Source organism: Parambassis ranga, unplaced genomic scaffold, assembly GCF_900634625.1.
Source record: "Parambassis ranga unplaced genomic scaffold, fParRan2.1 scaffold_33_arrow_ctg1, whole genome shotgun sequence".
In the NCBI taxonomy this organism is placed as follows: domain Eukaryota; kingdom Metazoa; phylum Chordata; class Actinopteri; family Ambassidae; genus Parambassis; species Parambassis ranga.
The window spans coordinates 809,175-814,218 of NW_021144803.1; the positions used below are offsets into that span (position 1 = coordinate 809,175).

A 5,044-nucleotide genomic window follows, 5' to 3' on the forward strand; every position below is an offset into this window, starting at 1 on the left:
GAACCAGTCTCTGTCTCAGTGTTGTCATAGGTTTGAAATGGACCGGGATGTCATGGTTGTTGAAGATCCTGCGGAGTTTCTCTGATACTCCTGACACATATGGAATGGAGATGTTCTTTCTCCGCCTGGTGTTGTCCTTCTTCTTGTTGTTGGGGGGTCTTGTTTTTGTGGCAAATACTTTATTTATCCCAAACTGGGAAATGTTTTCTATTGCAGCAGCAATGTACAGGGTCAGTATCATCCTATCTGGTGGTAAAAGTCTTTCTCCCCGTCGGGGAATCGAACCCCGGTCTTCCGCGTGACAGGCGGAGATACTATCCACTATACTAACGAGGAATGCTGACAAACACCATTTGTCATAGCAGCAGCCACCTGGTGCGGTCATGTGTCAGCTGGGGTGTGACGGAGTGGCTACGTCAGTAACTGTGGGCAGACTGCAGGTGTGTGTGCACCCAGACACACACAGGTCCCAGCTGAGAGCAGCCGGACCTTCCTGTCCTCCTGTCCATCGCTGTCCAAGGTGAACCGACACCACCAGACCACAGGGCCATTATTTATTTAGCAGGAAAGAAGAAGATGCTCTGCAGCATTCAGATGTGTTAACACAGTGCAGAGAGAGGAAGACATGAACAATGGTGTCAGAGCAGCAGCTGTTGCTGCATCAACCTGGAAATCAAACTGTTTATATATATGCACAAACTGTACGTTCATAAGTCACATGACATGCACACTGTAAATAAAAAGGAAACCACATATTTTTAAGACTCTTAGAACACAGACAGAAGTATGAATTATATATGGTTACAATCAAAAATAATTGAATGCAAATGAATTATTTTGTGAAATTTAAATCAAAACCTAAAAACACCAGAATCAGCAAATCACATGTTTGCATTACAGTGGTCCCTCCTATAACCAGTTCACCTCTCACCTTTTTTTCTCTTACAGCTCATTGAGTTCTGGTCCGGATAGTCCATAGACCAGTGTCAGTCCATCTCCAGAATGCAGAATGCTGCTGAAAACAGGTTTGATCTTTGGTTTCATTCTGTAATACTGGACTTATTTCCTACGAAGGTTTGAACTCTGACAGTGTTTAAACAGAGAGAACGGAGTTTAAAGTGTGCAGTGAGGGGTTCACAGCCTTAAAGCATCTAGAATAATCAAACATGGAGCTGACTACTTCCAGAGCTCCGCTGTCATGGCTGTCATGTCATATAATAAATGTTTTACAATAAATACATAATATCATTTATAAATAGCTTTAATAAGTATAGGTTTATTATGTGTAAAAGCATGATGACCTATGGAATGATAACACTAAAAAACTCTGCTGCTCCAGGAACGGTACAGGCGGTGACTCCTGCAGTCCGCCATCAGACTCATCATGTAATTTAACCACAGGGATTAATAAAGTCAGTCATTGTTTCTATAGTTTTATATGTTTAGTAAATATAGGTTTATCACTGCTTTAGTATATAAGTAAGCTTCTAAAAACTGCTCTAAAAACTGAACAGATTCATATTTTTCTGCATCGATATGTGGAACAACTTCAGGACTGCTCAGAACTACCAAACATGAAATCATTGGAGGAGTTTAACGCTTTAAATGCCAGTTAGTTGCCAGTGATTGAATGCCAAATTTGATTCTTCCACCTGTTGAATGTCCACTCAGTGAGCAGGATATGGCAGGCCTTAGGGCAAGTATTGATGTATTGATTGTTTCACAATAAAAGAACACTTCCTGAATGCAATAAAACTGACACAATAGGTTAGCAGACATTGTAATGCTAAAAAGCTGCACTGCAGTCATAATTAAACTTCTCAGGAGCAACAGTAACATCTGATCTGTGGTCAGTGAGATGTGTCCCTGAATGCACCATGTCTCAATCAATCTTTTTGTTATCACAACCACTTTATTGTACTTGTTGTGACAATTACAATTACATTACTTGTAATGTTACAGTTGATACTAAAACTACACCATGATGTATCATTTATATGTAAGATACTCTGTTACTGAATAAAACTCAACAAACCAGTAATTTGTGTTAGTGTCCCTATTTGGACATATTGCAACGGATTAGACATGCATGCCTATTTTAATCAGAACAAAAGACTAAAACTGTTGCACAACATTGAAAATGAACATCTGAGGAAAAATTAACATAAGGTTGTAGTTTATCCTTTGAAAGACAAATTCAGTTTACATTATACATTGGCAAATTCCTGGCCCAAATAAAAAGCCTCAATGAGAAGCTTTTTGAAGTCGGAATAACACTTCATGTGTTTCACAGGAAACACTACACTTTTCAAACATGCAGACACAACCGGGTAGCAGACGTTGTGCCTTCCATAATCTGCCTCACAGCCATGATTAAACTTTACAATAAGTGCGAAATCCTTCTTCTCTGATGGAAGAAGCGGAACATGACCTTGCCCTGTGATCCACTGTAAAAACTTAGCAGGGGTGAAGACGGGTTGGCCATCAATGTCATCTTGATGAGCCAGTCCTCCATCTATGGAGTAAATATGAAAATAAGTGTTACATTACAATGTGTTTTTTATTTACATCTAAGTGGTTGTTTAATATAAACAAAGGAGGGCTGATCTCCCTTGTGAGCCAGGTTGTGCTCAAGGTTTCTTCCTGTTAAAAGGGAGTTTTTCCTTACCACTGTCCTTACTTCCTGTAAAGCACTTAATGACCATTTTGATTGTAAAAGATGCTATATAAACAAAATTAAACTATAAGAAATACCTTCAGCCTCATACAGGAAGTCTTGCAAAAAGTTAACTATATCCAGCTCCATCTGATGCTTAGTAGAATCTTTCTCACTCAGTTGTGGCTGAATGGAAGCCAAGACAAACTCAGCACTGACCTAGGACGAGAGAAAATACAGGTATCAGCTTTTAAGTTTTATACATTTCTAGAAAGTTTCTTGTTCATAATTATAGTAACTCATGTTTGTCTTTACCTTTCTGTCTTCCATGGGAACAAACAGGGGCTGGCAGATATCTGGGTACTGTCTCATCAGTGAAAGAAGGTTGTACAGCTTCAAGCCTTCTTGTAGTTGTTCCATCATAGGCTGCAACCTCAGCACCGCGTGAAGTATGATGGCACTAAAACAGTAGAGCGTACACAATCTTACTCATGTACCTATTAACTACACCAGTGCGTTCATAAACAAACACACAGAACATACCGAACAATGGAATCCTTATTTTGAATGGAGATCACACCAGTGTATCCACAGTTTAAGATTTCAGCAGTTAAGTCCCTGATTGAATCTTCAGTTGACATCGCAACCTAAAAGTGAAGAAAGTCAAGGAAAATGGTACAGGATGTAAAGGATCAATCCAATACTTCCATCACATAGATCCTATACCTGGTCAATTAAACTTTTCAATTGGACATCTGCAACAGCATCACTGGTGAGAAGAGTTGGGTTTATCTGCCCACTGCACAGGTATTTGTAGGTCCACGGGCTGAAAAAGGCAGGGGCTGGTCCACCTTGTGCAAGGCTGACAGCAATAATCTCGCCTACAGTCCTATTAACACAAACCAAACATAAGTGAATGTCATGCTAAAAACATTGATTCGTTTCTCTTTATCCGCTAAGAACATAAGCACACCTGTAGAGGCCACTGTCATAGTCATTGAGAGAATACCGGGGGCTCCTCTGATGTGGCGGTCCATCAAAGAAACGGCTCTCGATCCCTGCCACCATTTCTATACACAATTACAAACACTTATGGTCATAGTCCTAGCATGCATTCATTAACATGATGAGCCAAAATCTGCAAAGGAAAACTTACTCTACATGTCTGGCATTGTGCTTTTGGCATATTTTGGAATTCAGTGGCATCTGAATTCCAAAATGAAGGAGACAGGTCAAATCCATGTTGCAAAGGCACTATGAACACGGTGTTTTTCCCTGCCGCTGTGACAGTGTATCCATGAGAATCAGGTGGAATCATTATCAGTCGCCGCCTCCCGTGGCCACCTGTAAACACAAAAATTATTGTATTTGTGTGTCTTTGCACTTGAAAGGCATTATCACACACATTGCTATGTATTATAGTTGTTATATTATTGGTTTGCTCCACCTGAAGCCTTATAGAGCAGCCATCCTCCTGTGCATCTTTGGGTACTCATGTTGGAGTAGTCTGTCAAACTAAGACAATTACAATTACATAAGGTATCATCTGTCAATTATAATTTAAAATTATTATTAATCAATTATATTTGATTACTGCAATACCTCCTCATGGCTTAAATCCTTTGACATGGTGAGATGCCTTTTTCCAAGTCCTGCCAGGGTAAGTTCAAACTCTTCTGATGGGTTTGGGGTAGTCTCTGCATTTAGGTTTAGCAGGTATGTGTAGAAAGTAAATGGCTTCCAAGCTTTGGTAGATGATGTACCACAGCTCTTTGGAATCTTTCCTCTTCCGAATGAAAAATCCAGGGAAAGATCTGAATAATTTTAAAATAAAAATAAAATATGAATATTGCATATACTTACACAGCATCACATGTACCATTCAAAATACTTTTAATTAACATAGAAAATGAGACTGCATTAAAATCTAAAACCTGGCCATCTCTTGTTCTACAGAGGGAGAAGCTTGATCCAGTTGTCTTCCATGCTCTTGCTGCCCCTGAGACACATTCTGTGTCAGTACATTGATAAGGGTCTGTGCAGCTGCAATCACCGATGACTGAAACACAGATGTTAACAAAGACATTTCAGAAAACTAAAATTAGCTGTATCACCAGTTATCGAAGGGGAAGCTTAAATACATGGATAAAACGGGCAAAAAAATAGGTTATTAGCTATTAGCGCAAGACAGTTTAAGCTAGCAACATGCGTCATTATCATCCTGTGCAGAATAAAAGCGTCTTTCCTTTGTTCATGTTACATAAATGACAGGTCTGTTTATTGCTGAGGTCGAACTCAGAAAGACTCATTAGATAGAAAAGAAATAGTTACCAATTCTTACCTGCATTGATGTCTGTGGCCCTGGTGGAGCGGAGGCCATGATTGCCG

The 5,044-nt window shown here is 39.6% G+C and overlaps 2 long non-coding RNA genes and 1 other non-coding gene across 3 annotated transcripts; all 3 read right to left on the reverse strand.

Moving 5' to 3' along the window:
• Positions 1 to 264: 264 nt before the first annotated feature.
• On the reverse strand, positions 265 to 336 carry trnad-guc (transfer RNA aspartic acid (anticodon GUC)). The gene has a single exon. It is a non-coding gene; the product is annotated as a tRNA-Asp (tRNA).
• Positions 337 to 3,437: 3,101 nt separating this feature from the next.
• LOC114431020 (uncharacterized) lies at positions 3,438 to 3,965 on the reverse strand. The gene is made up of 3 exons (XR_003670038.1): positions 3,813 to 3,965; positions 3,630 to 3,726; positions 3,438 to 3,545 (listed from the first exon to the last, which is right to left on the reverse strand). It is a non-coding gene; the product is annotated as an uncharacterized LOC114431020 (long non-coding RNA).
• Positions 3,966 to 4,101: 136 nt separating this feature from the next.
• On the reverse strand, positions 4,102 to 4,702 carry LOC114431021 (uncharacterized). Its single transcript, XR_003670039.1, has 3 exons — positions 4,591 to 4,702; positions 4,259 to 4,470; positions 4,102 to 4,171 (listed from the first exon to the last, which is right to left on the reverse strand). It is a non-coding gene; the product is annotated as an uncharacterized LOC114431021 (long non-coding RNA).
• Positions 4,703 to 5,044: the final 342 nt, after the last annotated feature.